The following is a 12,597-nucleotide window of genomic DNA, read 5'->3' as shown; positions in this document are numbered from 1 at the left end:
GATCATCAAAATGAATCCACTAACAAGGTTGATCAAGTCTTGTTAACAAACTCATTCCGAATAACACGGAACCGGAGAAATTTCGAATAACACTAAGTTACCTCAACGGGGATATGAAAATCCCCAACAATAAGAATATCATACTTTTTCTTGACAGTAGGGAGAGGAAATTCAAAACCTCCAAAAATGATAGTTGGAACTTTTTCAATAGAATTGATGCTATGAACTTGAGATTGTTTCCTCAGAAAGTGTACCATATGCTCATTACCATTAACATGAAAAGTGACATTGCCTTTGTTGCAATCAATAACAGCCCCTACAGTATTAAGAAAAGGTCTACCAAGGATAATAGACATACTATCGTCCTCGAGAATATCAAGAATAATAAAGTCCGTTAAGATAGTGACATTGGCAACCACAACAGGCACATCCTCACAAATACCGACAGGCATAGCAGTTGATTTATCAGCCATTTGCAAAGATATTTCAGTAGGTGTCAACTTATTCAATTCAAGTCTACGATATAAAGAGAGAGGCATAACACTAACACCGGCTCCAAGATCACATAAAGCAGTTCTAACATAATTTCTTTTAATAGAGAATGGTATAGTTGGTACACCCGGATCTCCAAGTTTCTTTGGTATTCCACCCTTAAAAGTGTAATTAGCAAGCATGGTGGAAATTTCAGCTTCCGGTATCTTTCTTTTATTTGTGATGATATCCTTCATAAATTTAGCATAAGGATTTCCCTTAAGCATATCAGTTAAGCGCATACGTAAGAAAATAGGTCTAATCATTTCAGCAAAACGCTCAAAATCCTCATCATCCTTTGACTTGGATGGTTTAGGAGGAAAGGGCATGGGTTTCTGAACCCATGGTTCTCTTTCTTTATCGTGCTTCCTAGCAACAAAATCTCTCTTATCATAACGTTGATTCTTTGATTGTGGGTTATCAAGATCAACAACAGGTTCAATCTCTACATCATTGCCTTTGCTAGGTTGAGCATCAACATGAACATTATCATTAACATTATCACTAGGTTCATGTTCATCACCTGATTGCGTTTCAGCATCAGAAATAGAAATATCATTGGGATTCTCAGGTGTTTCAACATTAGGTTCACTAGAAGTTTGCAAAGTCCTATCATTCTTCTTTTTCTTCTTCTTCTTAGAAGAACTAGGAACATCTAGATTATTTCTCTGAGAATCTTGCTCGATTCTTTTAGGGTGGCCTTCATGATACAAAGGTTCCTGAGTCATTCTACCAGTTCTAGTAGCCACTCTAATAGCAAAGTCATTTTTATTATTCAATTCATCAAGAAAATCGTTTTGAGCTTTGAGTACTTGCTCAGCTTGAGTAGCAACCATAGAAGCATATTTGCTAACGCGGTGAAGTTCATCTTTAACTCTAGCCAGATTATCACCTATGCGTCCTATCTTAAAAGCATTATTCTTTAACTCTCTACCAACATAAGCATTAAAACTTTCTTGTCTAGCCATAAAGTCAACCAATTCATCTAAGCATGGGCTATGAAATTTAGTAGGGGTTATTTCAACTTTATCTTATCTATAGAGAGAATTTACCTTTACTTCCTATGTCGGGTTATCAAGACAATGTAGTTCTTCAGGCGGTATATTAAGACCATGTATTTCTTAAATAGGTGGTAAATTCTTGACATCTTCAGCTTTAATACCTTTTTCTTTCATTGATTTCTTTGCGTCTTGCATATCTTCAGGACTGAGAAATAGAACACCTCTCTTCTTCAGAGTGGGTTTAGGAATAGGCTCAGGAGTTGGCTCAATTGGTTCAGGAATTACTTCAGGAACTGGCTCGGGAAGAGTCCAATTATTTTCATTAGTCAACATATTATTCAATAGTATTTCCGCTTCGTCGACTATTCTTTCCCTGAAAACACAACCAGCACAACTATCCAAGTGGTCCTTGGAAGCATCGGTTAGTCCATTATAAAAGATATCAAGTATTTTATTTTTCTTAAGAGAATGATCAGGCAAAGCATAAAGTAAGCGGAGAAGCCTCCCCCAAGCTTGTGGGAGACTCCCTTCTTTGATTTGCACAAAATTATATATTTCCCGCAAGGCAGCTTGTTTCTTATGAGCAGAGAAATATTTAGCAGAGAAGTAATAAATCATATCCTGGGGACTACGCACACAACCAGGAGCAAGAGAATTATACCAAGTCTTAGCATCACCCTTTAACAAGACCGGAAATATCTTAAGGATATATAAATAGTGAGACTTCTCATCATGAGTAAATAGGGTGGCTATATCATTCAACTTTGTAAGATGTGCCACAACAGCTTCAGATTCAAGGCCATAAAAAGGATCAGATTCAACTAAAGTAATAATATTAGGATCAACAGAGAATTCATAATCCTTATCAGTAACACAGATAGGTGAAGTAGCAAAAGTAGGATCGGGTTTCATTCTAGCATTAAGAGACTGCTGCTTCCATTTAGCTAATAATTTCTTAAGATCAGATCTATCATTGCAAGCAAGAATAGCTTCAGCAGCTTCTTTGTTCATAACATAACCCTTAGGAACAACAGGTAAAACATAATCATTGGGGGAACATTCATCATCACTATCATCAGTAGTATTTTCATTCCCCCTAACTCTAGCAAGTTGTTCATCAAGAAATTCACCTAATGGCAAAGTAGTATCACGCACAGAAGTAGTTTCATCATAAGTATCATGCAAAGCAGAAGTGGCATCATCGATAACATGCGACATATCAGAATTCATAGCAGTAGTAGGTTTAGGTGTCGCAAGCTTACTAATAACGGAAGGAGAATCTAGTGCAGAGCTAGATGGCAGTTCCTTACCTCCCCTCGTAGTTGAGGGCAAAATCTTGGTCTTAGCATCTTTCAAGTTCTTCATAGTGATCAACAGATATAAATCCCAAGTGACTCAGAAAATAGAGCTATGCTCCCCGGCAGTGGCGCTAGAAATTAGTCTTGATAACCCACAAGTGTAGGGGATCGCAATAGCTTTCGAGGGTGAAGTACAACCCAAATTTATTGATTCGGCACAAGGGGAGCCAAAGAATATTCTTGAGTATTAGCAGTTGAGTTGTCAATTCAACCACACCTGGATAACTTAGTATCTGTAGCAAAGTATTTAGTAGCAAGAGTGGTATGATAGTAATGATAACAGTAGCAACAGAAAAGGTAAATATTTTTGGGTTTTTGTAGTAGTTGTAACAGTAGCAACGGAAAAGTAAATAAGCGAAGAATAATATGTGAAAAGCTTGTAGGCAATGAATCAGTGATGGATAATTATGCCGGATGCGATTCCTCATGCAATAGTTATAACATAGGGTGACACGGAACTAGCTCCAATTCATCAACGTAATGTAGGCATGTGTTCCGTAAATAGTCATACGTGCTTATGGAAAAGAACTTGCATGACATCTTTTGTCCTACCCTCCCGTCGCAGCGGGGTCCTAGCGGAAACTAAGGGATATTAAGGCCTCCTTTTAATAGAGAACCGTACCAAAGAATTAACACATAGTGAATACATGAACTCCTCAAACTACGGTCATCACCGAGAAGTATCCCGATTATTGTCACTTCGGGGTTGTCGGATCATAACACACAATAGGTGATTATAGACTTGCAAGATAGGATCAAGAACACACATATATTCATGAAAAAATAATAGGTTCAGATCTGAAATCATGACACTCGGGCCCTAGTGACAAGCATTAAGCATAGCAAAGTCATAGCAACATCAATCTCAGAACATAGTGGATACTAGGGATCAAACCCTAACAAAACTAACTTGATTACATGGTAAATCTCATCCAACCCATCACCGTCCAGCAAGCCTATGATGGAATTACTCACGCACAATGGTGAGCATCATGAAATTGGTGATGGAGGATGGTTGATGATGACAACGACGACGAATCCCCCTCTCCGGAGCCCCGAACGGACTCCAGATCAGCCCTCCCGAGAGAGATTAGGGCTTGGTGGCGGCTCCGTATCGTGAAACGCGATGAAACTTTCTCCTTGATTTTTTTCTCCCCGAGACGGTATATATGGAGTTGGAGTTGAGGTCGGAGGAGGTCTGGGGGGGCCCATGAGATAGGAGGGCGCGCCCCTAGGGGGGCGCCCCCCTGTCTCGTGGACAGCCCGTGGGCCCCCTGGCCTTCATTCTTTCGCCAAAAATTCTTATTAATTCTGAAAAGTGCCTCCGTGGATTTCCAGGACATTCCGAGAACTTTTCTTTTCTGCACATAAAACAACATCATGGTAGTTCTGCTGAAAACAGTGTCAGTCCGGGTTAGTTTCATTCAAATCATGCAAGTTAGAGTCCAAAACAAGGGCAAAAGTGTTTGGAAAAGTAGATACGTTGGAGATGTATCATGCATCTTGTTCATCGTGATCGTAATTACATATATAATTTCTGGCCTCACGAAGGAGAAAGCATCGCTCAAGCTTGGGGGAGGCCTAAGTCAATGTTATATTGATGCCCCAATCATGAGCTCTCTCGGGAAATGATTATTCAGAATTTTTATGCTCGGCTTTCTCTTGATAATCGCAACCTGCTCGATACTTCCTGTGCTGGTTCCTATATGCTGAAGACTATTGATTTTAAATGGGACTTATTGGAAAGAATTAAACGCAACTCTGAAGATTGGGGTTCCGACGATGGTAAGGAGTCAGGTATGACACCTAAGTTTGATTGTGTTAAATCTTTTATGGATACCGATGCTTTCCGTGGATTTAACTCTAAGTATGGACTTGACTCTGAGATAGTAGCTACTTTTTGTGAATCTTTTGCTACTCACGTTGATCTCCCTAAAGAGAAGTGGTTTTAATATAATCCTCCTATTGAAGTGAAAGTAGTTGCACCTATTACAGTTGAACAAAAGACTATTACATATAGTGATCCCATTGTTCCTACTGCTTATGTTGAAAACCCTCCTTTTCCTGTTAGGATAAAAGATCATGTTAAAGCTTCGACTGTTGTTCGTAAGAGTAATACTAGGACCTATACTCCTCCTGAGCAAATTAATGTTGAACCTGGTATTGCTATGATTAAAGATCTCTTGGATGAGGACTTAGATGGGCATGTTATTTCTTTCTTGGGTGAAACTGCTAATGTTGCTAGACCCGATACTAAGACACATAGACCTATTGTAGGCACGCCTGTTATTTCTGTTAAAATAGGAGATCATTGTTATCATGGCTTATGTGATATGGGTGCTAGTGCTAATGCGATACCTTATGATCTTTATAAAGAAATTATGCACGATATTGCACCTATTGAATTAGAAGACATTGATGTTACTATTAAGCTTGCTAATAGGGACACCATTAAACCTATTGGGATTGTTAGAGATGTTGAAGTCTTGTGTGGGAAGATTAAATACCCTGCTGATTTTCTTATTCTTGGTTTCCCACAAGATGATTTTTGTCCCATTATTTTTGGTAGACCCTTCTTGAATATTGCTAGTGCTAAGATTAATTGTGAAAAGAATATTGTCACTGTTGGCATAGATGTTATGTCTCATGAGTTTAATTTCGCTAAGTTTAGTAGACAACCTCGTGAAAGGGAACCACCTAGTAAGGATGAAATTATTGGCCTTGCTTCCATTGTTGTTCCTCCAACTGATCCGTTAGAACAAAATTTGTTAGACCATGAAAACGATATGTTTATGAAGGAAAGGGAAGAAATAGATGAAGTGTTCCTTAAACAAGAACCTATGCTAAAACGTAACCTTCCCGTTGAAATTCTTGGGGATCCCCCTCCACCCAAGGGGGATCCAGTGTTCAAACTCAAACCTTTACCTGATAATCTCAAGTATGCTTATCTTGATGAAAAAGAAATATATCCTGTTATTATTAGTGCTAACCTTTCAGAGAAAGAAGAAGAAAGATTATTGAAAACTCTGAAGAAGCATCGAGCTGCTATTGGATATACTCTGGACGATTTTAAGGGCATTAGTCCCACATTATGTCAACACAAAATTTCAGTGGAGAAAGATGCCAAACCAGTTAGAGATCCTCAAAGACGATTAAATCCTAAAATGAAGGAACTGGTAAGAAAGGAGATTCTAAAACTCCTTGAGGCAGGTATTATTTATCCCGTTGCTGATAGTGAATGGGTAAGCCCTGTCCATTGTGTCCCTAAAAAGGGAGGTATTACCGTTGTTCGTAATGATAAAGATGAATTGATCCCACAAAGAATTATTACAGGTTATAGGATGGTAATTGATTTCTGTAAGTTAAATAAAGCTACTAAGAAAGATCATTACCCTTTACCTTTTATTGATCAAATGCTAGAAAGGCTATCCAAACACACACATTTTTGCTTTCTAGATGGTTATTCTGGCTTCACTCAAATACCTGTGTCCGCGAAGGATCAATCTAAAACTACTTTTACTTGCCCTTTTGGTACTTTTGCTTATAGACGTATGCCTTTTGGTTTATGTAATGCACCTACTACCTTTCAAAGATGCATGATGGCTATATTCTCTGATTTTTGTGAAAAGATTTGTGAGGTATTCATGGATGACTTCTCCGTCTATGGATCGTCTTTTGATGATTGTTTGAGCAACCTTGATCGAGTTTTGCAGAGATGCGAAGACACTAGTCTCATCCTGAATTGGGAAAAGTGTCACTTTATGGTTAATGAAGGCATTGTCTTGGGGCACAAGATCTCCGAGAGAGGTATTGAAGTTGATAAAGCCAAAGTTGATGCTATTGAAAAGATGCCATGTCCCAAGGACATAAAAGGTATAAGAAGTTTCCTTGGTCATGCCGGTTTTTATAGGAGGTTCATTAAGGATTTTTCTAAAATCTCTAGGCCTCTAACTAATTTATTACAAAAAGATATTCCTTTTGTCTTTGATGATGATTGTGTAGAAGCATTTGAAACACTTACGAAAGCCTTGATCACTGCACCTATTGTTCAGCCACCTGATTGGGATTTACCTTTTGAAATTATGTGTGATGCTAGTGATTATGCTGTAGGTGCTGTTTTAGGGCAAAGAGTTGATAAGAAATTGAATGTTATCCAGTATGCTAGTAAGAATCTTGATACTGCCCAGAGAAATTATGCTACTACTGAAAAAGAGTACTTAGCAGTTGTGTTTGCATGTGATAAGTTTAGACCTTATATTGTTGATTCCAAAGTTACTATTCACACTGATCATGCTGCTATTAAATATCTTATGGAAAAGAAAGATGCTAAGCCTAGACTCATTAGATGGGTTCTCTTGCTCCAAGAATATGACTTGCATATTATTGATAGAAAGGGAGCTGAGAACCCCGTTGCAGACAACTTGTCTAGGTTAGAGAATGTTCTTGATGACCCAATGCCTATTAATGATAGTTTTCCTGATGAACAATTAGCGGTTGTCAATGCTTCTCGTACTACTCCTTGGTATGCTGATTATGCTAATTACATTGTTGCTAAATATATACCACCTAGTTTCACATACCAGCAAAAGAAAAAGTTCTTTTATGATTTAAGACATTACTTCTGGGATAATCCACACCTTTATAAAGAAGGAGTAGATGGTATTATTAGATGTTGTGTGCCTGAGCATGAACAGGAACAAATCCTACGCAAGTGTCACTCTGAATCTTATGGAGGACACCACGCTGGAGATAGAACTGCACACAAGGTACTACAATCTGGTTTTTATTGGCCTACTCTCTTCAAAGATGCTCATAAGTTTGTCTTATCTTGTGATGAATGTCAAAGAATAGGTAACATTAGTAGACGTCAAGAAATGCCTATGAATTATTCTCTTGTTATTGAACCGTTTGATGTTTGGGGCTTTGATTATATGGGACATTTTCCTGCCTCTAATGGTTATACACATATTTTAGTTGCTGTTGATTACGTTACTAAGTGGGTAGAAGCTATTCCAACTAGTAGTGCTGATCATAACACTTCTATTAAAATGCTTAAAGAAGTTATTTTTCCGAGGTTTGGAGTCCCTAGATATCTTATGACTAATGGTGGTTCACACTTTATTCATGGTGCTTTCCGTAAGATGCTTGCTAAGTATGATGTCAATCATAGAATCGCATCTCCTTATCACCCGCAGTCTAGTGGTCAAGTAGAGTTGAGCAATAGAGAGCTCAAATTAATTTTGCAAAAGACTGTGAATAGATCTAGAAAGAATTGGTCCAAAAAACTTGATGATGCATTATGGGCCTATAGAACTGCATACAAAAATCCCATGGGTATGTCTCCATATAAGATGGTTTATGGAAAAGCATGTCATTTACCTCTTGAACTTGAACATAAAGCATATTGGGCTATTAAAGAGCTCAATTATGACTTCAAACTTGCCGGTGAGAAGAGGTTGTTTGATATTAGCTCACTTGATGAATGGAGAACCCAAGCATATGAGAATGCCAAGCTTTTCAAAGAAAAATTCAAACGCTGGCATGATAAGAGGATACAAAAGCGTGAGTTTAACGTAGGAGATTATGCGTTATTATTCAACTCTCGTTTAAGATTTTTTGCAGGAAAACTTCTCTCAAAATGGGAAGTTCCCTACGTTATCGAGGAGGTCTATCATTCTGGTGCTATAAAAATCAACAACTTCGAAGGCACAAATACGAGGGTGGTAAACGTTCAAAGAATTAAACATTATATTTCAGGTAATCCTATCAATGTTGAAACTAATATTATTGAAACCATAACCCCTGAGGAATACATAAGAGACACTTTCCAGAACGTTCCAGACTTCGAAAAGGCATAGGTACGTGGTACGGTAAGTAAACCGACTCCAAAACAACTCTAATGGCAATTTTTATCAGTTTTGGATTATTTAAGAATTTTAGGAAGAAAGAAGTAGTCCGAAAGGGACACGAGGCTCCCACGAGAGAGGAGCCCCCCCTGTAGGGCGCCCCCCCCTGTAGGGCACGCCCCCCTGTCTCGTGGGCACCTCGTGTGCCTCCTGGACTTTGTTTTCTTGTATGTTGCGTATTTTGGTCGATAAAAATTCATTATATATACTCCCGAAGGTTTTGACCACCGTATCACGCAAATATCCTCTGTTTTTGTTTCGAGTTGTTTCCGTTGCAGATTTAGAGCACCATGACTTCTCCCTTCTCCAACAACAAAGACAAGGATACTTGGCTATTGAAGATAGAGTTGAAAAGAGAGGAACCAGAAGAGATCAACAAGGATGAAGGGATCAAGAAGGCCATGGAGGTTCAACCTCCGGTGGTGAAAGAAGAAGACATCCCTCAACCTTTACCTAACCTTTTCACTCCAACAGAGATTGAAGCTTTCGAGATGATTGAGTTAGCCCGCATACAGAACAAGTATCTCACACACGAGAATATTTTGTTGAAGGATCATATTGCTGGGCTCAAGGGCATTATCCGCAAGTTGGGGGAGCTTTTACGCTCGATGTGCGATTATCCACCGTCATCATCACCACCTCCATCACCTCCGAAGAAATAATCACATGGGTATGGGCACTCCCCTTGGCAACTGCCAAGCTTGGGGTAGGTGCCCCGGTATCGTATCACCATCACACTCCTATCTTTACCGCTTTATTTAGTTCGATCATTTTAGTAGTATCTTGATCTAGTAGTTTGAAGTTTTTGATATCAAGTAGTTTTGAGTTTTGCATTGTGATCTCTTTATGTAAGCGAGTCCGTGTGCTATCTATAATAAAGATTAGTGTTGAGTCAAGGGCTTTGCTATGTTGCTATGATCTTGTGAAAGTAGAAAGAACAAAAAGAGTTCATATTGATCTTATGGATAGTGATAACTTCACACATAGAAAGTATGAGGCATAAAAATTGTTGAGAGTTGATGAACGTAGCCCTGGTCATCGTTGCAATTAATAGGAAGTGATAAGGAAAGAGGGGTTCACATATAAATATATTATCTTGGACATCTTTTATGATTGTGAAGCACTCATTAAGTATGACATGCTAAAAGAGTTGATGTTGGACAAGGAAGACAACGTAATGGTTTATGTTTTCCGACATCTCAGTTAAAGTATATTGTCATTGACCTTCCAAACATGTTGAGCTTGCCTTTCCCCCTCTTGCTAGCCAAATTCCTTGCACCAAGTAGAGATACTACTTGTGCTTCCAAATATCCTCAAACCTAGTTTTGCCATGAGAGTCCACCATACATACCTATGGATTGAGTAAGATCCTTCAAGTAAGTTGTCATCGGTGCAAGCAATAAAAATTGCTCTCTAAATATGTATGACTTATTAGTGCAGACAAAATAAGCTTTGTACAAACTTTTTGTGGAAGTAATAAAAGCGACAGATTGCATAATAAAGGTCCACATACAAGGGGCAATATAAAGTGACGTTCTTTTGCATTAAGATTTCGTGCATCAACCCTAAACGCGCATGACAACCTCTGCTTCCCTCTACGAAGGGCCTATCTTTTACTTTATGTTTTTACTTTATGCTTGTGTCAAGGTGATCCTCACCTTTCCCCTTTTTCATTTTATCCTTTGGCAAGCTCCTCATGTTTGAAATATCATGATACATATATCCAATTGGATGTAAGTTGGCATAGGCTATTATTGTTGACATCACCCAAAGGTGAATACGTTGGGTGGCAACACAATAAGCCCCTATCTTTCTCAGTGTCCGGCTGAAACTCTATAACCACAAGTATTGCGTGAGTGTTAGCAATTATGGGAGACTACGAGATAATTGAGTATGTGAGCTTGTTGAAAAGCTTGGGATCTCGCGGATACAGAAGGTTACGGCGGTGGAAATTGTTTTTCGTTGGCTCCCTGGATGTTTTTGGGGTACGTGGGTATATATAGGAGGAAGAAGTACGTCGGTGACCGCCCAAGGGGCCCACAAGAAGGGGGGCGCCCTCCTATCTCCTGGCCACCTCGATCGCTTCTTGGCTTGCACTCCAAGTCCTCTGGATCACGTTCTTTCCAAAAATCATGTTCCCGAAGGTTTCATTCCATTTGGACTCTGTTTGATATTCCTTTTCTTCGAAATACTGAAATAGGCAAAAAAATAGCAATACGGGCTGGGCCTCCGGTTAGTAGGTTAGTCCCAAAAATGATATAAATATGTAAAATAAAGCCCATAAACATCCAAAAGGGGTAATATAATAGTATGGAACAATCAAAAATTATAGATACGTTGGAGACGTATCAAGGTGGCGGATGGCTGCGGGGCCGTGATGGGGCTCCTTCTAACGCGGTTAGAAGTCGAAGTGCATCACGGTCCACACAGCTTTCGCCGCCGCTCACGCCAGCAGAAGCCCTAGCACGCGCGCAGCTGCTCCTCGACTTTCCTTCCGCTGCGGAGAAGCTTGACGAATGGAGGGCCACCATCCGGAGCCTCGTCGGCATCGCTAACAACAATGAGTTGCGGCCGGTGGGACCCGTAGGCCATTGCTCCGTCGAGCCGCCGCACGCCAGCGGAGGTCGGGCCGGAGGCGATGCGGCCACGGTGCACTCCCCTCCTCCATACCGACCACCGCGGGTGTCGGTCCATAGCATCGTCCGACCCGCGAACCCAGCGCGACCAACGCCAAGTTCTTCGGGAGCGAGCTCATGAAGACACTCGAACCACCATTGAGCGTCGGCGTGACGCGCGCCACCAGTCGGACAAGCGGGGCAGGTCCCACTACGGACCACCCAGCACCGGGAGGCTATGGTGGCCTACCCTACGAGGTGGGTTGTCCGGCCTTCACCCATGAGTTGCGGCAGTTCCAGTGGCCCTCCCACTGCATGTTCAAGCCCGACGTTGGCGAGCCGCCCCGACAAGTACTTCCCCACTAAGCTCCCCAGAGCCGCTGGCGAAGATGTTGTCGTGGATGCCAATCTTGCCGCGGGGCAACCGACTCCGGCAGGTCCTCAGGCCATTGCTGTAGAGACGGCCGCTCTCATGGCGGAAGAGATGCCTTTGGTCCTTGTCTTCGAGCCACGGGCTCCGCCATGGGCGCAGCACATCATCCGACTCCTCCAAAAAGGAGAGCTTCCTGAGGAGCAGGAAGAGGCAGAGAGAGTAGCCCGCTGGCCTGCCCTGTACCAATTCGTTGACAACGTCTTGTACAGAAAAAGACCGAATGGGGTGAAATTGAAGTGCATCTCCCGGGAGGAAGGACTGGAGCTGTTGGCAGAGATACATGGAGGCATATGTGGCTCCCACATAGGGTCGAGGGCCCTTGCTGGCAAGGCTTTCTGGCAAGGTTTCTTCTGGCCCACTGCCCTCCAGGATGCGACGGCACTAGTAACCAAGTGTGAAGCGTGCTAGTTCCATTCAAAGAAGCTTCATCAGCCAGCTCAAGCCCTTCAAATCATTCCTCTCTCCTGGCCCTTCTCGGACTGGGGGCTCGACATATTGGGCCCTTTCCCTCGTGTTGTCGGGGGCTTTGAGTACTTATACATTGCAATCGACAAGTTCACAAAGTGGCCAGAGGTGGAAGCAGTGAGGCAGGTGACAGTGCAGTCAGCCATCAAGTTCTTCAAGGGGCTAGTTTGCCATTTTGGGGTACCCAATAGGATCATCACTAACAACGGCACACAGTTCACAAGCCACGCCTTCATGCAGTACATTGAGGATCTCGGCAGCAAGGTCTGTTTTGCTTCCATGGCACAC

Source organism: Triticum aestivum, chromosome 6B (genome assembly GCF_018294505.1).
Source record: "Triticum aestivum cultivar Chinese Spring chromosome 6B, IWGSC CS RefSeq v2.1, whole genome shotgun sequence".
NCBI classification, from domain to species: Eukaryota; Viridiplantae; Streptophyta; class Magnoliopsida; order Poales; family Poaceae; genus Triticum; species Triticum aestivum.
The sequence above is the reverse complement of the archived record's forward strand: the minus strand, read 5'-3'. Positions refer to the sequence as shown.